A 24,272-nucleotide genomic window follows, 5' to 3' on the forward strand; every position below is an offset into this window, starting at 1 on the left:
TGAAGCTCTGAGAGGAAGACGGCTTGCCCAGGAAATATCAGCAACCAAGTAAGTGACAGAGCTGGAAGCTACACCCTGTCATTCCATGGGCAGAGTGTGAGAAAAAAGCAAGAAGAGGGAAGCCCTGAGAACTTGGCTGTGACAGTGCTAGATTTCACCAAGATACAGCTCTTGTGGTCTTTGGTTTTATTTTTCTACACTGCCAAAGCAAGTAAGGTTATAAAACTAGGGCTTTTATATATTTTTTTTCATAATATCATGAAATATTTAATCTATACTACTGCAGTGAAATGTGGCAGCTCTGGCCTAGAAGGCCCTTGGTGCCTCTGTCTTGGCTGTGGCCTGGTCCATTCTCATCTGGACCCGCAACCCCACTTACCTGTCTACCCGACCATCTTCTGGCTGTGCCCAACTGCTCTCTCACCCTGGGTGCACACCTGTCACCAGCTTGGCCTGGGCCACCTGTTTGGGGTGGCTGCACTCAGCTTCACCTATGGATGCTGCTACCTTAGTATGAGATGTCTCAACAGAGAGAGACTTGTGTTCCCTTCCCTGGTTTCAGGGAAGTGGGGTTAGCAACCTGCTCTGGTCCCTGGATGGCAGAAAAGTCCTGGCTACCACTTCAAGTGTCTTTCCAGTCAGGGAGGCCCAGATGTGGCCTACTCTGCCAGGGTGATGACAGACTGGCTGCTGGAGCCCAGACAGAAACTGACTGCTGTTCACCGTATTGAGAGAATCACTGATTTACTCCTTGTCATTTCCACAAAGTTGTGATGTGGGAAAGGGGCACATTGGAGGTGCAAAGTCAGCAACGATTGTGGCAGAACTGTCTGAGATAACAATACAGACCCCAGATGGAGTGCAAAGACTTGGCGGAGAGGCTCACTTCATGGTCTGGGACCCTGGTAGCGAGTGTCTGCCTGTGCTCGTGAAAGGAAATCCATGAATCTGGTCATCCTCCTTTTCCCACTCAAAGGAGCACCGTGTTTGAGCTCCTTCCTTGTAGCATTATCCAAAGGGAGCCAGGAGCGCAGGCCCAACACATCACTTTCCATCCTTCCTTCAACAAAGGGGCTCTGCTCAGTGTGGGCTGGTCCACAGGCCAAACTGCCCACATGCCTCTGTACTTTGTGAATGCCCAGCTTCCACATTTTAGCCCAGTGCTTGGCCAAACCCAACAGTCCCCAGCAGGGGGCAGAGGCTATATTCAGGATCTGCCCCTTTTTACTGAGACATCCCCAACCTCTGGCCCTTGGGATCCTCTCCCAGGGCCACTGCTCCCTTCACTTCTACATCTAATAATAAAAAATTTCCTTCTTTGTTTTCCACTCAAAAACAACAAAAGATGGCGGGTCTTACCCTTCACAGGGCAGGAGAGTTCCATCAGGATAAAGAGAGGATTCAATCGCTACCCAGGACCCTAAGAACAACGTTAACTATCTGGTAAAATTAGTTATGCTTTTTAAAATTACTATTTTTATTTTATCAAAGTAATATAGACGCACGTTTTTAAGAGTAAAACAGTGTTAAAAGGCTTACAACAAAAACAGCTGTCATTCGGCCACCAGAGTCAACCACTTTTAACTCTTGTAGTTATTTCCCCTGATACTTATCTCCATATTTCAAAATAATATGTAGAACTACTATACTTGATTTTAAAGTTTTAGACTGCTCTCTGACTTCCTGTTACAGTAGATATGGATTAGCTGCTTTTCCTATTTCTTGCTTTGGAGGAGAAGTGGGTATGAACCCAGGGCTACCACACTGAATTCTGACAGCAACGAGAACATAGTTAGAGGGCTTTAAAAATACTGTTGAGTGTCATTGGATGAATGACACAGATCTCCAGATGCATAAAGCCAGGCTGCATTCTACAGTTTCTCACAGTAACTATGCACTGAGCAGAATGTAGGAGAAATACGTCATCTCCCAAAGTTACATACATTAAATTGCTTATTTGTATCTGTTTTAGTATATTCTTGGAAAACATTAAAATTCAACACACTAAAATATTTTTTACAGGAGAACCATCAGGAAACTAATTCGAATGACTCTAAAAAAACTCTATGCAGCAAAAAGATTTTTTTTTCAAGTAAATTCTCAACTGGCAGCAGAGAAAAGAAGAATTTAGATGTAAGAAAGTAATCTTTCTAATGATGAGCAAACACGCCTGAAAATATATGGAAGACCCTCCCCGGAGTCACATAGGCTCAGAATTCAGCCCTTTGCCTTGTAGAATTTGAAGTTTGATGCCAAGACAAAGGAGAAAAAAAAAAGGATGTATAAATTATGAACGCTCCGAAAAGACTCCCACCTCATTAATATGTCTCAAAACACATTGCTTAAGGGTAAATCTAATTAAATCAGAGTACACGTAAATTTGAAATGGACTGGTAATCAATCACAGACAAAATTATGTTACATAGAGACAAAATGGGAGTTGTGGACATTAATAAAAGTTAAATGAAAACAGATTCATACGATGGAAGGAACTTTTCACCTGACTTGCTGCTGACTCTATCCAGCTTTCAGGAATTTTTGAGGCAAATTAATGAAAGAATTAAATATTCTTCACTTGGAACCCTTTAAAGTGATGAATCTTCCATTTAGTACTTTACAATTTTTCAAGCTGACTTTAATGATTATCAAATTCTCTAACAAGGCAATAAAACTCTTAAATTTACTGGCTGGACGATGCAGTTTTGTGAATTTTCCAAGAACTCTATTTGTTTTGTTGTTGTCTGTCGTTGGGCCTCTCACTTTCATTGCATTTCAACTATTTTGCACGAAGGGAAAAAGAAAGAAAGAGAAATCCGAACCGGCCATTTTGATGACTTGTTAACAGTTGTGACAAAATATACCCTGAGTTTTTGTTTTTATATTTTTTGTAATTAGTTGCAGTTTCCAAGTATTCGTGTCTTCTTACGAAGAGGAGTGACCTGGAGCAGATCTGAAATTACTTTCTCTAGCTGGAATAATTTCTACGCCTGTAATGTTATTTCCCTTACATATCTAGCTTTTACAATCACAGAATCTTAGCCTGGGAAGGCTCTTAGAGACGAGCTACCTCAAGCCTCCACCTGAGGCATCTTCCTAGCAACTGCTAATAAGAGGAAGTGCTGTCTGGTCTAAAGAGCAAGCATTTGGGAGCCAGATAGAGTCAACCATCTGTAAATGAGGCTAATAGTAGGTATCCAGAAGGTTCTCTGACAGATTATGCAATGTAATAGATGCACAAAAGCAGCAGCACAATGCAATGGATAAAACCCCAGCATTTGCAGCTGGAGCTGAACCCAGCTGGGCACATGGCCCAGCTTTGCCTCTTCACAGCTGAGTGTCTCTGGAGGAGGTTACTTATGGTCTCTAATGCCCATTTTCCCCAACTGTAAAATGGAAAATTAATACTCCTAATTCATGATGTTATTTTTAAAGACTGAAGGGGATAACATATGTGATACTCAAATAACATGAGCTATTATTATTAGGTCAAATCAGATTAAAAGCTAGGAACGGGATAAACCCACTTCCAAGGTTCTCAGATTAACAATGTTATGTTTCTAATAAAGGCAGCTATGTTTATAATTGATAATTTTAATTCATGAGAGGAAAATCAAAGTTGAACATTCACAGTATATGTAGTAGGAAAAAAACCCTATCTTATATCTTTAAATCCCCCTAATATATTAACACAAAAATATTTATTATGTGCTTCCTAAACCTAAGCATAATATAGACGACAAAGAGGACTTCAGGGTACTCCTCTGAGGAGAGTTCCACCTGGGAGTAGAAGGGATCCATGCACATTGGAGTAACTACCTACACAAGGCAGCAGAAGCTAAGTGGTGAATAATCGGTGCAAAATAACAGGTTCCAAAGAGCAAGGGCTGGCGCACTTTCAGGAGGTGTGGTCAAAGAGGGAGGGGGTGGAATTTGAGCTGGACTTTAAAGGTCAGTATTTGGAGAGGAGGCGAGGAAGACAGAGGTCGTCATTTCAGATGCAAAGAATGTGCTGTCTTGTCCAGCCCCCAACTCCAATTTAAACCAATGATAAATAAAGGTGCAGACTTGAGTTTCAGAAGGTTCTGTGATTTGGTGTAGGAAGAAGGGAGAGAACTTGTGTGGCTTCCAGGTTTATAGATAAAGGTCACCTCTCCCCACTGGAAGCTAGAATTAAAGTATTAGGAGTAACATTAATTAACGATTTGCACCCATCCCAGAGTTCCTCATTTCCCAGGGTTCTCAGCACGTGTGGCGTCCAGAGGAACCACTGAAGCTTGGTGAGGGTAAGAACATACATCAAACAAGCTAGAGCAGAATCCACTCCAAAGGGGTTTGTGTGAATGCAAAATAAATAGCTTAAGAAACACAAAGAGGAACCAAAGGTTAGAATATCTGTTGTTGTAAAGTTTATCTTGACCTAGTATCATGAGTTATATGCAGAGTTCGGAGGGTAGGGCCTATTGTGACTCAAAGCCCTGTGTCTCCTTTATGCTCTGGGGATGAGGGGGGACCGTGTAACACGCTCACCCTCCACACCCACTGCATATGGACCATGTCCACTTGGATGACTCAAAGGCACCCTTACTTTCTCCTTCCACATTCCCTATCTCACAGAATGGGCATGCCTTCTCCCAACAGTTGCCTAAACCAGAAACCTACAGGTCACCACAGACTCTCTCCCCCGCCTGGTTTTGCAGTAGTAGATGCTTACTGATCTCCCCAGTCTTGTCTCACCTTCTCTAACCCATCTATTCTCCGGAGTGCTGCCACAAAGAGTATCACCTACAGGATAAAATCTGAACTCCTCCAGAGCAAGGCATAGAAGGCCATCATTATCTGGCCCCAGCCGAGCAGTCTGACCTGAGCTTCCAACATGCTTCCCTCGAAATTTGCATTCCGGCAACATCTAATTACCTGAAAGGTCCCTGCACCTAGTCTGCTTTGGGGCCCCCCTGCCTTGCACACACTCTTCCCTCCCCACCATGCTGACAACTTGGGAAACTTCTATTCATCCTTCTAGCCTTACCTCAAGTACCATCTCTGCTCTGACTCTTTCTTGACACCTGCTCATGTGCTGAGGCACTCCCAGCCTTGCATCTCAGAGAACTGTGATTTACAATGTCTCTTTGCACCTGCTTTGTAAACTCCTTGAAATCAGCAACTAAATCCTTTCTCCTTTCAGCCCCAGCATCTCATACACAGTAGCCCACCCAAACAAAAAATGTGTTGAGCAAATGACAAAACTTCAAAATGAAGAAGAGAGGAATCAATATTATCTGGCTAAAATCAACAAGTGTGAAAAAATCCGCTGCAAACATTAGTTTATTTAATGGGAGGCAAGGGTGGACTTGCATGGGGACATCCTCCACCAATTTATCTTTTCTTTGAAACTGCCAATGAAATATTCTCACATATGTCGTACAACAGGGCAAAAAAAGCAAAGTAGCATTTATTTAAAAGAAATAACCTCTATGGTACCGCCTGAATTTACAGAGTTTTTGAACTCTTTTCAGCTGATACTCAAATTTATCTAGAATATTTTCAACCCCTTCTCCACTACAAGAACAACAAAAACAGAGACCAAAAACCACGACAAAAATTTAGAACCAGCCAGGCACCAGGGAATTAGCACTAACTTAGCTTTGAGAACTCTCAAAATTACTTTCAAAGGCCCTCTATAACATGGGAGACATTATGAAATTGTCAAAAGAGTTCCTCTTCTTTGCATCCCTTGATAAAAAGGGTGACAGAGATTCATTCCTAAAGTTGCAGGACTGCACTCTGAAATCCTCAAGTTTTGAGTATTCGGTTAATTGCAATCATTTACTTTCCTTGGGAATTGATAGAAACCATCTGCTTAATGATAAAGCTGAGCTCTGCAATTATTTAAGGAAAAAATGTGCCGCAGTCAGCATAAAAGAGCCTTATTGAGGAAGCCTGCTAGACACAAGTATTTTTTTTATAATTAAAGCCAATCACATTCATTAATTTAAAAACACTGTTGTGATCAGCTGCCTCTATTTTTTATTTATCAGCACCACCCTTGTTAATATGTACCTATGCAACCTTCAATTTTAAACTTACAGTAGGTTAAATAACTATAATTGTAAAGATGGTTGTGATCACACATCAGAATGTTGAGGCGATCATGAGAAAAAATAAAGATGAAGAAAGACATGTCTACTGTGAAGTACATCTCCACCTTCTGGGTCCGAGACCTCTGTGTAGCAGGGTTATTTTCCATTCCCAGCAAACAGGAAGATGGCTGGGAGTGCCCCAAACAAAATTCCTCTCAGCCTGCCATCTCTCAGAGCTCCTGGTAATTCTAACTGCAGTTCTGCAAGCAGATGTGAAGGACCCCAGGAAGACAGGCAGCTTTTGTTACACAGCAGCTTATAGAATGGGAAGAGCCAGTGCTTCCTCTGAATGGCTGTAAATATTGATCCACCTGTAAAGAATAAGGGCACCATCTCCGTATGGCGGCAAATAAATAAAGGAAGTGGAGAGAAGAGGAAAGAGAAACACACACATTAGGCCAATAGCTTCAAGCTGGTTTCTCCTCTCCATGTGTGGTCCAAGGGAGGAGGGTGTTTATTTGGACATCCTCCCTTCTGAAAAGACTCTGCTTTAGGATGGGTCCAATACCAGAGTCCAGCTAATTGCATAGGCAGACACCATAGAGCTTTTAACCAATGTAACGAAGGATTTTGAAGTTTTTAGACCAGTTGGGAAGAAGCAGCTGATCCACACCACCCCAGCCCACCAAAAAACCCCACTCTAGTTCTATAATGTTTAACTAGTCATCACTATAGTCCTTAACCCACAGAATGGCATGGGCATTAAAAAGATGGGTTTGTAAAGTATGACAGATACTGACTGAAAGCTCCATAAGCCATTCACTACCTGTACACATTCAAGAAAGTTACTTCATGTCATTATATCTTGTTTTCTATTTCTGTAAAATGGAGACAATAATAGTAACCACCATAAAGTGAAAATCAAATAAGAGAATGTATGAAAAGTGCTTAGCCCAGAGCCTCAAACAAAGTGCCCCAAAAATGAGAGTTATATCTGTTATTTTTATTCTCATTATCATTATGGCCAACCTCATTGCAGGAACTGGCAGGAAAGTCTGAGGAATCATCAAGATTCCTGAGGGATCACACCGCCAGGGGCATCACTGCCAGGAAGAGGGCATCCTCTCTCTTCTTTGGAAAAGGAACTGAGGGAGAAAGTTAAATGAGCTGGGCTCAGGGAGCTGCGAGCAGTAGTAGCAAGCAGCAGCTTTATCAGAAATGTGCAAACGACCTTGTTTTAAAGTTGAGTAAACACACAACTTTTATGGCAAACAAAGAAGTGGTGTCTTAGAATATGACTATTTGTACACCACCTTCAGGTTTTTTTAAATTTTATTTTTCCAAACAAATATGTCTATTGTATTGTTATTAAAAGGCATATGGGCTCTAGAATCAGAGGAAGTTGGGTGTCTCCCCAGCTCCACCATTTCCCAGCTAGGTCGCCTCGGGTAAGTTACTTAACTTCTCTCGGCTCCAGTTTCGTCATCTGTAAAATACAGATAACATCAGGCAATCCGAACCTGAAGGGGTGAAAGGTACCACAGTATAGCCGTTAAGAGAGTGGGTTCTATGATTGGACTCCCTGGGTTCAAGCCTGGTTCTGCCACTTACCCAGGTGACCTGGGGCAAATCACTGACTTCTGCCTCAGTTCCCTCCTTTGAAAAATGGGGACGATAAAAACACCCATCCAGCTAAGATAAGCATTAAATAAGCTGATACTATAAATGGTCTTAGAATGGAATTCATTTGCTTATTATTATAAAGATTAAAAGAGAGAATGCATGGAAGCCTTGCATATAGAGTGCTTATTATACAGTACCTCTCATTCTTATTGTAAAGAAATTAGAAAATACAAATGAGCAAAAAAGGAAAAAAAGTAAAATAACATAATTTTTCAATGGAAACTTGGAGAACTAAGTAAAATACTATAAAAATGGCCAAAATTGTAGTTGGAAAAAGACACTATTTCCAAGAAAACTATGGAAATTTATTTCCCTAATTATCTTTTAAAAAGGAGTCTGGAATAGGATGCGAATGTGTTCCAAAGGCAGGCGATGACTTCTTTATGTCCCTTTTAGACTCGTTAATAGGTTGCAAGTTATTCAATGGAGGAACTAGAACCCTATAAGACAGCTAAGCATCACAAGAGGTGAGGCAAATTCCTACTAAAAAGGGGAAGTTTTAAATTTATAGAAGACTTTTAGCCAAACCCAAGAGAATAAAGGGAATGAATTTGTGAATGCGAACAAATCCAAATTCTATTCATGGTGGAGGTTTTACAACACAGAACTTTCCCCCTAAAACCTAGATTCCTGTTCCCTTCATCAACTCTTTGCCTAGAGCACTTGGCAATAACAGGTATTAATATAAAAATTCCTCCAGTTCGCACGCTCTGCTTCAGCAGCCCAGGGTTCGCCAGTTTGGATCCTGGGCGCAGACCTATGCACCATTTATCGAGCCATGCTGTGGCAGGCATCCCACATATAAAGTAGAGGAAGATGGGCATGGATGTTAGCTCAGGGCCAATCTTCTCAGCAAAAAGAGGAGGACTGGTGGCAGATGTTAGCTCAGGGCTAATCTTCCTCAAGAAAAGAAAAAAATTCCTCTGGTTGGATAAAACAGAATGGACCTAGAATTTTTTTTTTTTCTTACATAGAGTACCTTACTAGGTAGTGCAAGATAAACACTTAGATGGGATGGTCCATTTAAAAGTATCGCTTTGGGTGGGTAGCTTTAAAAAACTCTTCAAACTCTTTTTTTTTTTTTAAAGATTGGCACCTGGGCTAACAACTGTTGCCAATCTTTTCTTTCTTTTTTTTTTTTTTCCTGCTTTATCTCCCCAAACCCCCCCCCCCCCCCCGTACACAGTTGTATATCTTAGTTGCATGTCCTTCTAGTTGTGGGATGTGGGACGCCGCCTCAACGTGGCCTGACGAGTGGTGCCATGTCCGCACCCAGAATCCGAACCCTGGGCCACCACAGCAGAGCATGCGAACTTAACCACTCGGCTATGGAGCCGGCCCCTTCAAACTCTTTTAGAATACACAAATCCTGGGGTCGGCCTGGTGGTGTAGTGATCTAAGTAGGTGCACTCTGCTTCAGCAGCCCGGGATTCGCAGGTTTTGATCCCAGGCATGGACCTATACACCACTCATCAAGCCATGCTGTGGAGGCATCTCACACAGCATGTGTACAAAAAATAGAGGAAGACTGGCACAGATGTTAACTTAGGGCCAATCTTCCTCACCAAACAAACAAAAAAACACCCCACACAAGTTAGAATATAGAGGAAAACAGAATAAATCAGCCCAAATATTTTTTTGGATTTAAGTAGTATTATTGTGTTTAAATGTATGGAAAACAATAATCTTTACGTGGGAGTATACAAATCAGTTTAACAATGTTTCTTTTTTTTTGGTTTACTTATCTCTGCCTCTAAAATTTAAAATTTTTCACAATATATATTTACCTGAGTACTACATACACATAATGAATTTTTTAAAGAAGTACAAAAATAATTATTTCCAATGTTTTGTGAAGTTTCAAATGACACAAGAGCTCAGGGTCGACATTTTTCTCATTCTATTTATAGTTTAATCCAATTTTAAAATACAACAAATGAATACTTGTAAGTTATAATACATTCTAAATATTTTAACAATGAGAAATAAAGGTTACTTATTAAAGAATAGCTTTTTAAATTCATCCCTCAAAAACCCTTCTAGAATGACCGTTATTTCTATACAGCATTTTCTTTATATGCTACTTGGTTACTCAGAATTAGCAATAACCTTACTCTTATTCCCAGGGCATATAAACCTTCCATTATTCTAAGGGGCCCAGAGAGTAAAAAGAATTACACTTTTCAGCATTTAATCACCAAATTTGATTTTCTTTACAAATAGCCTGAAGGTAGGTCTGTAATATTATGTATCTCTTAATTCCACTTTGAAGGTAAGCAAACATATTTACCACCCCACTCAGTTCCTGAACACAATCCATATTCTTTTCTGTGATTCAGACATAAAGCCCTACTGATTATGTTCAAGTGGCCACTTACAAGGGTGCCTTAAGCAACTGCTTGTTGAATTCACTGAACGCGGTTCTCTGGCCCTGGCAGACGCATAAAGCTACAGACAGACTTCATCACCACCCTCCCCCAGCTTACAAGGTTTCAGTGGCTTCCCAGGGCTGAGGGTGAAGCCCCCAACAGGGACACCCGGTCGTCCTATCTGTCCAGCTTCAGCTCACGACACGCTTGTCTTTGATCTTTCTAATAAGCACCAACACAACAGCACAACAACAGTAATAACAGATACCTCTATAGGGCCTGAGCACTGTATTGAAAGCAATTAGTTTAATCCTTACAACAACTTTTTAAGGGAGGGACTGTTATTACCTCCACTTTACAGAAGAGGTTAAATGACCTACCTGGCTCAGCTAGTAAGTGTTGTAGACAGGATTCAAACTCACAGTCTGGCTTCAGGTCTGTGCTCTTGCATCCTGACCCTTATTCAGAGACAGGGTCTGGCACAAAGTAGGGCCTCAATAAGTCTTTGTTAAATGACTCAACAAGTGAGTTCCACAGTTAGTCAAGTCTGTACGGTCAATCCCGACTTCTTAATTTAGTACATAAGTGCATTAGGGGCTTCAAAGAAGGATTCAATTGGATAACACAGAGATCTGCTCCACAAATATTTCTGAGCACCTACAACGTGCCAGGCACCCAGGCTGGAAGGAGATACTGCCCTGCCTTCAAAGAGCTTACAACTCAGCGTAGGACACAGACCAAGACAGGCCATTAACTTCCACCAGAGTGGTGACTGCTGGGCGCTGCTCGGCGGCGACAGGAAACCTTGTTCTAGCTGCACCGAGCTAAGCCCTGGGGAGGGTTCGAGACAATGGCTGAATTCTTTTTCAATAAAGAAAGTTTATTCAACACATCTGCATTCTGCTTTAACTTCTCGTGGACTGGCCTGGGAACAGTGTCTGGACCAAGGAGCAACTCAGCAAGTGTCTGTGAAATGGATGAAGGAAGGGACAAATGAAGGAAGCAAGGGAACTGTAACTGGTCACATCATCTGGGAAATGCATTTCAAATTCTAAATAACTTGTGAGCTCAAATAGTTCAAGTCCCTCCGTACACTAGAGAAGGAGACGAGCTCTAGTTTGCAACTACCGCCCCTCCCCTCCGCCGCCATATGCTTCCCTTTAAATTGGGGGACAAATCAATAATAGAATTCTAGATTTTATATCACCTATTCACACACCATCCTCTCTTCCTTTCTGCCAATTCTCTACAAAAGCATGCCTATGTTTGTTTAAAAGTTCCTTTAGGAGTTGCAAGGGCTGGATCCATCCTTATGTTATCTGTCATGCACAATTCACAGAACACTTGAGTTATTACGATTCTGAGGTTTCTGTGGGAGTCATCTTGTTTTTACAGAACTGGCAAGTCAAAATTCTAGGTTTCATGATTGTTTTATGTAACCATGCAAAGTTTTTCTATCTATAGAAAAAAGGCTCCTCAAACACATGCAAAGATACTCATCCCAAAATCATCACCGTTTTTTCAATCAAAAAGTGAATAGCTTTGACATGTTAAAATAAGAAACTGTCGCTTTCACAATTTGATTAGACTATTCTAATAGCAGGCTAGAGTCATTAAAATTGCCTTTAGAGAAATACTTCACATGCTTAGTAATTGGCATATTGTAGTGATGACAGCCTCCAAATCGGGATTCCAAGCAAGACAGTGTCACTAAAGCCGGGATAAAGGCATGTCACACACAAGCCACCCATTAGAAATGTGTTTCCATACTGTCTCATCATACAAACTCCACATCTTCATAATAAGGCTACTTCACATGAATAAAATGTAATATTTATACCTTAGATTCATGCATACATATTCTCATGTAAAAACTGTACCAGATATTCTGTGAAATATTTATGCCACCTTAATTCAAAAGTAACACACAAAAGAGCATTTCATAATTCTTCTCTTTGTCCATTATTACCATTAAGGGTGTAAAAGGGAGGGAACAACCAATAATTTGTTAATGGTTTAGTAGAGAAATGCCAGGTTAATTAAAACAAAAAAACCCACAATGTTTCCTAAGATTTACTACCATTTTATTGAAGGGCAAGCTTTCTTTAAAATTCCAGATGTGAAATTGCCTTAGGAAAATTCCGAAGCTGTTGTGGAAAATGCACTGAGGGTCTCTAACAGGACGCTGCTTGTCTGGGTCCCCGCTGGCTTTACCCTGGGCCAGCAGATGCCAGCCAGGAGTGGGCGCTGGACCACAAGCTCGAGGAGACAAGCACTGCTGTTGCCTTTGGGCCACTAAGCTACAAAGAAACACTCTGTTTTAAAAGTCTTCTTATAGAAAGTAATAAAGTGCTATTTCTTGGCTTTTATGACCTTATTTTCTTTTAAATAACTTCATTTTCCCATAGAGGAGCCAGAGCTGATAGAGATGGTTGATATGGTATGAACCGCAGCCAAGAGAAGCAATACTGAGAAGGCAGAAGACACCGTTGGAAGTGTACTTATATTAGTTCATTTTTTTAGTTAAATAGCTAACAAACAGGCAGGAAATTTTTTTTAAAATCTGACATTTAACCAAGTGTACTGAATTGCACGATTGTGTATATTTTCCATTTGTGAGATGTCCCAGCTTTTAGACCGCAGTGTCAAGGGTAAATTTCAGTAGAAAATTAATAAACTGGGAGCAGTAAGGAGTTTGAAAAACAAGCATTTCTACTTCCAAAAAGAAAATCAAAGTGACAATGAGTTCAGGCCTCTGTGAAGTGCTAGACATGCATCAGAACTCCTACAAAGAACTCACTTTTTCTCTCTTGTCATTGCCATCATACCTCATTTCAAACTGTGTCCCGGTGGCTTTTAGAAAATAACATTAACCTATATAATCCACTTGAGCTGTCAGAGATCTTATATTCAGAAGAGTTATTTAATGTCAAGATGCTTAAATGCCTGTTCCTGATTAAAATGTACCCGAAAAAAACCTACTTAAGACGCCTTTCCACGTGAAGGGAAATATCCTAGTCTCTCTTTCCTGAGATATTGGCAATGGACCTGTCCTCGGCTCCAGCACTGATTCTCCCTGATCTGACTGATCATAATTACACACGTCCCTATCAAGTTCCCACGGCAGGGGAAGCTACATTCCAGGTGCGAAGTTGGAGCCTGTGCTCAAGAGTTTAATACAATACACAAACCGCAGGCAAGCAAGACAATTTTATCCACGTTCCCTAAACATTACTTCCCCAAACTAATCTGCTAACCAATAGTTCTGTCTACACTGGAAAAGAAATAAACAGGAACAAGTTCTTCAAACTTAAGGTGGAGAATTAAATTTTTAGATACCACAGATAAAATGGGAAATCTTTCAACATTTAGACAGTCTTAGTCTTTGGACTCGGTATTCAAACTTATTTATAGCATTTCTATTGTCTGGGGCTATTTGTTGGATAGTGTGGAAATAACGTCAGAGACAGAGTGAGAGAGAGAATATGTGATCCAATTTTGCACTGAAGGCAAGCATTTACTATTTTTATATTTTATTCTGGACTAGACCCTTATTTAGTTATGTCTGAGCTTTGCCATGGCTGAACCAGTATCCCCAACCCTGGACAGATATCTCACATACAGCCACCACCATTCACAAGGAAGGTTAGGCAAGAACTGATGTGCATCTGATTCTGGAAAAAATATCCCTTAATCTTGGCAGGTCAAAAGTGCCATCTCCATGCAAAAGACGCAGGTACCATCCTCAGTTCTGATAACTGGTAATAATATGGCTAACTCGTGTTAATAATATGAAAAATATTAATAGCATCCTATCCTCCAAAAGAACAGAAATGTCTTACAGGATTTGTGATGCTTGAAAGGCTATAAATCTCTGAAGACAGGTTATATCCTTCCCTCTTCCCCGAGGCATTTGTCACACTGCCAGACAAGATTAGAACGAGATAAGCCTCAGAAACTTTTTGAAGATATTAGAAAGATCATGTTAGGGAAGTGGCTCAGGGGTTATACTTTATCAAACCAACATCCTTCAAATGCCAACCCTTAATAATAAACTGTCATCTGCTATAGCAAGATGGTGGACACTGAGCCAACAATGGGACTACATATTTAGTAACAACCTTCATTCTGCTTTCCTTTTGTGTGTGTTTGTGAGAGAAAGATCCATTAAAAAAAAATAATAACACAATAGAAAAGTCGCAAGCAGACAAAGACATTTTTTGGTAAGAAAGCCCTTTTAACCGCTCCCAGTCATTTCTCTGACCTCCTTTCTTCTACTAAACTTTCCTGTTACTCCACCCAAGTTCTCCTCCTGAATACGACTTTTTTTTTATACCATTGGACTTGCAGATTTTGTGACATTCAGTCATAGAACAGCTTACTTATGGCATCTATTTTCTGTGGACATGTGCTTTCAAATGCATTATTTACAGTAGAAAGTTAACTCTATTCTGTCCAAGAGTTAATGAACTAATTTGGTTTAAATTTAAAGGTCATATTTTTAGAAGCCCCAAATAGTTTTCAATTTTAAGCTAATACATATGTTACAAATCCTCATTAGGGACTTTATCAGAGTGTAAAATGAAATTTATATTTTCCATTTTATATGTCTGTTTTTAATGATAGTGACTCAACGCTTATGTACAGTAACTATGAAAAGTCATCTCTAAGAGTGGCCAAGATATTTTGCTAATTTAAAATCACTCTGGGAATTTGTCACAGTCACTGAACTACCATCTTATGTCTGCTCCAAGACAAATAGGTGAAAATGTGATGTCTCACCCATTTTCAAATCAATCAAAAGGCAAAGATATCTTATCTCATTTATTGTATTAGAAAATTAAAGTATATATGCTAACATGGTAATATTACAAAGGGAAAGATTAGGAGGGGGAGGGAACCTCATTAGAGATCGTGCAAAAGACAGCCAAATTCAATTTGAGAATGTAAAAGATATTGATAACATTTTTAAAAAGGCAGACTCAAAGTATATAATTTACATATTAGAGCTAAAGGAAGTTAAGAAAAGCTGCTAATGTACTTGAAATTAGCTGATAAAGAACTAACAACAGTGAGTTCTGAAATAAGGCACCTCTGGAAGATATAGAAAAATAAGAAATGAAAAACTTAGAACTAACAATGAAAGAAATGAGAAATGAATAAACGAATAAATAAGAAATAAATAAATAAGAAATAAGTAAATAAGAAAAACCAAAGATATAAGCTGTCAATAACAAATAGACAAGAAAGCACCAAAGCAAGACAAAGACCTACAGGCAGATGCACAAAGATAAAATTTAACTATCAACTTCATAACGTGAAGAGATGTGAACGTTCTCCTTATATGAAGAATAGCTTCAATATCCTAAATCACAGAAGGAAAAGAGAAAGAATTATATAAATTACACAAGGGTGGGAGAAACTTTACTGCTAAGACAGTTGATGGAGATTACTGCCTAGAAACACTGGATCACCAAAGACATAGCTTGCATTCAAATTTTAGCAGATTTAATTAAAAATTTTAAATTGCAATCGGGACAATTTCACGGCTCTGGAGGATAAAGAGCTAAGTTACTGCCAAAATAGAAACTTGTCTGTGACAAGCCAAGTTCAAGCAGGATGAGTAAGAATACTGATTGCTTTTTTCTCAAACTACATAAATATTAGAGTTTAAAAAAATCGAATGTGTTTTTTTGTATTTCTTTGCAAGGCCTAATTACAAACAAAAAAACCCCAAAACCTTCCATCAGTTGTTTGATAACTAAACAGAATATAGATAGGGACAACACACAATTTATCATGCAAACCAGGACACTGTTAGAGTGCAGTGAATAATTATGCTTGGACAATGGGCATAAGTCAGGATGTACAGTGACTCTCAATATAGAGCAATTTCTAATGTGAAATAACATTAAGAAAACTGGACTCATCCTGTCACCCTTCTCCCACTATGAAAAATGTCCCTTTCCAAAACACGATTGAAATCTTTCATATTTTAAAATCTAGGAATACCAACGTTTCTCAAAATTGGAAGTATTCAAAGAAATATTCTTGGAAGGGTTAGTTGTAAGAGGATTTAATTTTTTTTGTCAATTTCAGAATAATTTGGATTCCAAAGTCCTAGTGGAATGTAAACAAAAGCAAAAGGACACATTTACTGTAACATATCCAGATGTAGGGCTCAGTATCACTGGTAACAAAGAACAATAACTCAATTATTGCAAAAGGGATTAACTTGATTTAACTTACATTTATTTAAATACATTTTATTTGGGGCAAGAACACTAGCACTAGTCAACTGAAAGTACACAAAAAAACCCCAAAAAGCATTAATACAGATATCCACATATTTAAAAATATGATTGGTAACTATCTGAGTCAGTACAGTCAAGGACAAATATCAATATTAATATCTTAATTGGACTTCCCAGATTTGCTGAAATCTGAGCTGCCAATGGCTATGACCACACTTCTGGGTACAGCAGCTCCCTCTGTGCTGAGAGAACATTCGGCCAGCACAGCAACATGGTGGGTGATACCTGAGGACGGCCACCGGCCCTAAGAGCTTTAAAACAGGGTGTTCTAAACTTTCATCAGCCAGGCAAGTTGGAGAGACATGGGAGAGCAGCGGGTAGAAAGAAAGGCCCAGGGTCACCTTAGGAACCAAGAGACTTCAGGAAGTACTTCTCTCTAGATGGCAGTGTGTTCGGGGAAAGGGCGGGTAGAGGAGGCACATGGGAAGCAACTGTGCCCCCTCAACCTCCTCGGCCCATCCCAAAGTGGTGCTTTTTCAAAGGCCATCAGCGCTAGGCTGAACTGCCATGAAAGAAAGCAGCATGGAATACACGGTGGGATCCTGAGTGGCCACAGGGACGGGGAAGAGGTAAACAAAGAGCCTTTTTAATGGGTTCACGCCGCCAACAACCAAAGCAGCAAATCCTCCTCAGTGGTGGAGCCTGGCCCGGCCTGGGTTTTGTCCATTTGTTGTGTGTATTTGTTTACACCAGCTTTTTTTGCTAATTGCTTTTCACCCATATCCAGTTTCCCTAGCTTCCTTTTTTTTTTTTTCTTTTTAAACCAGCGCTGACCTTAGGATCCCAGAGGCTGGGGAGGGGAGGGTGCTGGAGGAGGACTGGGCTGAAGGAACGGATGAAGAATGACAGCTACCCTCTGGGGAACTGTGTTCCAAGTCTCAGGCTTTGCAGTCTCATTCTGTGACTACTATATTCACCCAAAATGGGCCAGAACAAGGGACTGGGGACGGGAGGAGGGGGCAGAAAACTGTGGCTCTACCCTGGAAGGAGACAACTGGAGCAAGATGTGGGGGCACTCGACTCCAGCCTGTGCTGCAAGAGGTTCAAGGCAAGGGAGAGACCGGAGGGAGATGGTGATGGGGTCGGAGAGCTGGGCCGCGGAGGACTCAGAGGGCAAGTGCACAGTGAGATTTTCATTGTAGACAGATCACGCTGCGGCGTGAAGGGGCGAGACTGGAGGCCAGAAGCCTGGATGGTGGATGAGTGAACTAAGATAGAGACAGAGCCTTGGAGAGAAGAGCAAGGCTGGTCTCACAAGTGCCCAGGAGGTAAATGAGCTGGAACTTGCAGTTGAACCGATGTGAAAAAGAGACGAGGCGTGGAGAGTAACTTCCAGGTTTCTAGTTTGGTCAACTAGGCGGTTTCTGAAACTACTAACCTAGAAGGAGAGACACAGATGGCAGAGAAGGGGACCTGGATCCTAGTCTGGTGTCACCATTTAGTCGCTGGTCGACCCACAGTGATTCTCTCAACCATGTGGAACCTGCTGCTTCGTCATAAAATGAGAAAATCCACGCACAGTTTGTTAAAGGGATTAAATGAGAATGCGTGTAAAAGCATTCCTCAACTCTGAAGTTTTAATAACACTGAAGAACTTCCCTCTCTGTCTCTGTCTCTTTCTCTCTCTCTCTCTCTCCATTCATCAAACATTTTGCACTATTTTCAGCCAGGCATCAGAGATAAAGAAGTGGACAGTGACTCTCACAGGGGTTGACACAGTCATCAGGATGTGGTGTCCCAAACTTGGGTTTTCACTTGAGAAACTTTTATTTACTCATCAAGTCAAAAATTTTTGAACCCCTATTATATGCTTGAGTCTAAAAACAGAAACACAAGTAACAGACAATTGTTTTCCTTAAGGACCTCCAAGTTCAGCGTGCAGAAGAGAAAATGCAAAGAGACAAATTATAATGTGGCCAGTACTCTAACAGGTCTGAGGCTGAATGAATTGGATGAGTTTGCATGCCATCTTTGCCAAAGGTTGGCCAATCTCCTTACTATTCCAATTTCTGTACAGGAAGGGCAAAGAGGTTATTATTACTATTTTTAATAATTATTTGCAGTGGAATTAACTGGCCTTGTGGGGGATCGACATGCCTTAACGAAATGTCCAGTAGATTTAGACCTTGCCGAAACTCTTCTCTAAAGTCTTTATGTTTAGTATATAGAGATGGTCAATCCAAGGGATCCGTTGTGTACTAAGAATGCTGCTGATGGACCCAATGAATTGATGAAAACGTATGTAGTGAATACATATTCTGTGCCAGGCATTCTGTTAAGGGCAGAACAGATTCTTTAATAACCTCTAATGACCCTCCAAAGTCTACACCAACCCTTTCCGAATGGAACTGTACTTTGCGAGCTTTCCTATAAAACTTATTGGAGTACAGTCTGGTATAGAAATCTTCAGTCTTGCCAAATGTTTCTAGGGTATTTCCCAAATGGAAATAAACTTTTTGTGTATTTTCATTGTTAATTAAAAAAAATATTTCAATTATTATTCTTTTATCACACTTTTCTCCACCTTCTATTGGAACATTAATTCCCAAATTATGTCTTGGACATTAAGGTCCAAGACAGACGGTAATAAGTATAAGGGTTATTATCTTTAGGTGGGATAGACATTCCTCTTTAAACACACACACACACACACACACACACTCTGAAGAGAAACTCATTATAACCCTTGCAAACCTTCATCTCCAACCTTACTCCCCAACATTTATAATTTCTGATAATATGTGATTTGTACATCTTTGGTGTTTAATAAATGTTCATTGCGGATGGAATCTGGTCCAAGAAGCACCCACCTGGAGATAAAACTAAAGAAAATAAATTAAACATACAAATCGTCCTTGAGATCTATAAGGGATTTGCTAATACGTATAGTATCATTTTCACAACAGTTTGGAACATGAGGTACACTTTTTGCATTATTTTAAATGACAAAAATCCCACAGGTAAATACTAATGTACAACATTAAAAAGCTCACAAGGTAGGGTGACAAATATGCTTGATAGGAAAAATGAAATGACAGTAAGTAGTATTTTCAAGAAGCTCATCTTAGATCAGGAAGGCAATTTTACTCTCTTGTGTGCACTTTAAAAACTCTATTGTATGGCAGAAAAAAATACAGTTTTTGGTAGAAAAATAATAAGCAGAAAGAAAAAAATCCATCCTTTATCTCCCAGAGACCAATACACATATACAAACGCTAATACAGATGAGTACATATTTTTCTCCCCCAAAGAGGGACACACTCTGCTATTTTATAATCTGCTTTTTCCATTTAAATATATCCTGTACAGCTTCTTGTACAACTTACCTCTGTATCTTTATTTTTAACAGCTGCCTAATTTTCCACCTTATGAACATACCATGACTTTTTCTAGCTTTGAAAGTCTAACAAAGCTCTCTGACAGCATTTTAAAATGTAAAGTTAAAAGGGGCATTAAAAGAACTAAGTCAATAAATCAGTTCAGCAATGGGCCTTGAAAGGATACCTGGAATTGTTTTTAATTTCAAAAACAAAATTCTATAATGTGACATTAAACTTCCTAATGCCCTTAGATTTGCAGCTTTTATAAAGGAGTGTTTAAATCCAGGTTCATTTGGACCAGGATTTAAACAGCTTTCAGGTAACGCATTTGTTTTAAGAGGAAAGGTCATTTCAAGTTTGCTTAAGACTGCCATCTGTGCCTCCTCTGCTCCTGTGGGATGCAGGAGGCTTCCTGTGAGCATCAGTTTAGGGACATTCTATATATTTAACTTTCCGGACTGGTTAACTCAGGTTTTCGATAGCAGTAACCTTTTTCAGCTTGCATGTCATCCTTATGGTACCAGCTGTGCCAATTATGGAACCTGATTGTACTGTTCAGCAGTCTTAGAGCAAAAGGGAGGCACAGACTTGATGTAAAGTAAAAAGCAGTCATTTATCATTCTTCGCTGACCTACGCAATTAAACATGACCCTCCAAATGAGACATATTAACTCCTTTGTGGTGAGGTAATCCCTGGAACAGACGGATCGATAATGGAAACACACTGGTCCACTAAGATTCAGTTTAAGACGAGCACGGTGGCATTGGAAATTCTGCTCTGGCTGGTACAGCTGAAAGATTATGACATCAGCTGAACAGCGCAGATTCTGAAATCAGAGTCCCACAGAGACACCTGCTATAGACGAGCTAGTCACGGTGTGACCCAAAGCATTCCTTTGTGAATCAATGTGAAATCAATGCCCCAGCATGACGTTAGGTGGCACTGGGCTAATGGACAAGTAAACTAGCAAAGGAGGCCTCAGTCTTATGAGCTCATTAGCCAATTAGAACTGGAACAGTTCCAAGACACCTGGGTGGTTCTGTCCACCTACCTCCATTACCCTGGAAGTTTCAATTGGATATGGTTCCTTCCATGAGTCATAAATTATTTAGGTTTTACTATGCACTGTTAAACAATTGTCATATTCCATGCTTACATGGCTATCTTCCAAATGGGGTATGAAGTGATTGTGTGATAACATTCACAGGAGTCCTAAAGTATGAAAGAAGCTTATACTGGTTTTAGATAAAATTCCATCTGGCAGCTCAACTGGCCAAGACATTTATTTGATTTCAACAGCTCACAGAATTATGATTAGGCAATTCCGAATGGCACTCATATTTCTCTTTGTAGAAAAGACCTAGTTTATTCCTAAGATAAATGAAAGTTTAAGAAAGTTCTTTCATATTTATTTCAGTGGATTTCCAAATCCAAATATGCATCTTAACAAGAAAAAAAATGCCATATTCACTAAGTTCTTGAAAATTATATAAACATTAACATTTACAGTTAATAGTTAATGAAGAAAATATTTAGCTTTATTTTAAAGCAAATATTTTGTATATTTGGGAGATTATTTTCACAAATACTTACATATTAATGTCAACAATAATGCAGTTTAATTTAATATGTGATAGTTTGTGCGAATTTAACCTTGACCGCAAAGGTTGTTTTAGCAAATACAATGCCTTTAATTTCCTAGCCTTTATCATGCAAATTCACTCAAATCGTCTGACAAATTCCACCTTTATCAGGCCACTGAGAAACGTGGAGTAAAATGTAGCTTATTTGAACTGTGAAAGGAAGTAAACATAATTAATAGATAATTTTTCTCATGTTAATATTATAAAAGGAAAAGTATAAATATTTTGGGCTTCTCCATATTGTAGATATGGTATGAGTTTCAGAGTCAAAAAGACCAATAAAAGGGTTTTTATGAAGGGGCGTTCTAAGAATAAAATTACAGGCTATTTCTTGCTCCAAGATAATTAAAAAAGAAGCTAATAGAAAAAATAAAATGTCCCTGTAGGTTATATTAAATAGTTGATTAAACACAAAGTCCCTGAAACCAGCCTAGGGGAGGCGAACCATCCAGCACAAATCCAGCCTGTATCCAAAGCCGGTGGGGAGAAGCAGAGCAACTTCCGGGTCCCAGGCCTTGTGTTTGGAAACAAGCAGGGATTCTGAGGGCTTTTCAGACCCAGCTCCGGGGATGGGAGTTTGCACCTGTGTTTATGCTACAAGAGCATGAACCCCTAACAAGCACTTGGGTGACCTGGGTCTTCGTGTACCAATGGTGACACACAGCCTCGAAAGTCACTTACCCTCACTGAGCATCCAAAGGCTCATTTGCTCACTGAAGCCAATCACCATTCATCCCCACTTCAAGTGGACCTGTATGAGTGTGTTCCCAGCCCGGCCTCACCCACAGTGAAGCCCTGAAGGATGGAGATCATGGGTGGTACCTTTGGATCTCTCATTCCTTTTCTTTCCATCCACCACACCATTTCTTGTGATGTCTAGGTGTACATATATGTATATGTTTCTTCAATAAGTATTTCTTGAATGATGGAATGAATGACAGATACATTTTAAGTGTAAACAACTTGGGAAGATTTCACATTACAATTAACCTTCAAAGATATATAAACATTTGCAAATAAAAAAAAGTATTCTCTATAAACCAGATGATCTTCTTCTATACTTTGGAAGATTCAGAGAAACGTTGTTTACGGGCTTTTTTTTTTTAAGAAATGTTTAAAATTGTATACTAATATTTGCTTTTCTTATTTTAAAAGCAACACTTATAGCACAAATTTTGGAAAAATTGAAAAAGGAACAAAGGATAAAATCATACCCATTTCTAATCTAACTACCAAGAAATAAACCACTATTAACATTTTGCAAATACAAAAAGCTTATATGGAACTAGCAGGCCACCCATGCAGGGCATCAAACCCCAAACACCTGGGTTTCCATATATCCTGGAGGGGTCCTCAGTTTCCAGTAGGTTCAAATAAAGATTTTTTCCTCAGTTAATCCAGGGAGACACTTGGGCACTGGAGCATTGTTTCACCCTAAACAAACTTAGTGGCTTCTGATCACTAATCAGATTGTACTCAATTACGTTGAGAAATATAATGGCCGAATAAATATGAATACTCCACGAAGGAGTTGGCTTGAGAAATGAGAGTAATATCCCAGGGCAGCTTTATTTATTTTTTATATATATATATTTTTAAGATTTTATTTTTCCTTTTTCTCCCCAAAGCCCCCTGGTACACAGTTGTGTATTTTTAGTTGTTAGTCCTTCTAGTTACGGCATGTGGAACGCCACCTCATCGTGGCCTGATGAGCGGTGCCATGTCCGCACCCAGGATCCAAACCAGCGAAACCCTGGGCTGCAGCAGCAGAGCGAGCAAACTTAACCTCTCGGCCACGGGGCCGGCCCCCCAGGGCTGCTTTAAAATATTGGAGCAAAATAACTAAATTACTTTAACGGGTACTGTCCTCAAGCCAGGACCACTAAGACATGGACGTGCCAACTAGATCAAAAGACAAGCATGCGCCCATGTGTGTCACCTCTCCCCTGCGCTGCTTTAGAATCACGCACACAAGATCCTATCCATTTTTCTCTTTCTAGACTCTATTTGGCCACCTGTAATTCTGATTATAGCCTCAGTTCTCCTTACTCATAGGAGTCAAATTGTTGATGTCTACAAATAGATATTTAACATACATTGCTCCCAAAGATTGGGAAACTAAAGTTTTTTATCCTAAGAAATAAGAAAGGCAAAACAAAGGCAATAATTCTTTAAAATTATCACCTGAGGTAATGATGCATGATCGCGGAGATTCTCTACCACAGCCACAGAAGTGATAATATTCTCTAAATTTGGAGAAGAAAAATATATCACTGATTCTCTCTCAGCATGTGTACAGATTTCCTTTATCTGTGTTTTTCCAACTGTGTTCAAGGGACCAGGACCCCCACCTGGGGAGGACAGGCACTGAGAAGATGGGGCTACAGCCAGGAGCTTTGAGTTGCCAGGTAAGATACAGGATGCTCAGTTAAATTTAAATTTCAGACAGATCACCAATAATTTCTTTAGAGACACTGAATATTTGGGACGCACTTATACTAAAAATTAGTCATTGTTTATCTGAAATTCAAATTGACTGAGCATCTTGTTTGTTTATTTATTTGGATAATCTGGCAGCCCTATAATGAACCCCTTTCGTGCTTCTCAACAGGAAAAGTCCTACTTCACAGGCTGGGGTTCCAGATAATCTTGGGTTTGAGAAGTGTTCAGCTACCCAAAAAGAAGTTTGAAAACCACTTTGCTAGACAAATCCAGGCACGGCTCTGAACTGCACTGTTTGTGGACTTCCCAATAACAAAGCGGAGTGCATCTGGCTGTTGTGAAAATTAATTAAGGCTTGTAAAGCCCTTTGAAATTGGCATGTTCAGCCGCATATGCTACAAAATATTTATCACATGCCAGGCT

At 39.9% G+C, this 24,272-nt stretch overlaps 1 protein-coding gene and 1 pseudogene across 1 annotated transcript in view; one reads left to right on the forward strand and one right to left on the reverse strand.

The window, feature by feature from the left end:
- The window catches only part of PRICKLE1 (prickle planar cell polarity protein 1), a 103,446-nt gene that overhangs the window by 64,893 nt on the left and 14,281 nt on the right, over nucleotides 1-24,272 (reverse strand). The window lies entirely within an intron of this gene.
- Nucleotides 290-1,556, forward strand: LOC106845837 (aladin pseudogene; annotated as a pseudogene).

The sequence above is a fragment of the Equus asinus genome, chromosome 22 (genome assembly GCF_041296235.1).
Source record: "Equus asinus isolate D_3611 breed Donkey chromosome 22, EquAss-T2T_v2, whole genome shotgun sequence".
Taxonomy (NCBI): Eukaryota; Metazoa; Chordata; class Mammalia; order Perissodactyla; family Equidae; genus Equus; species Equus asinus.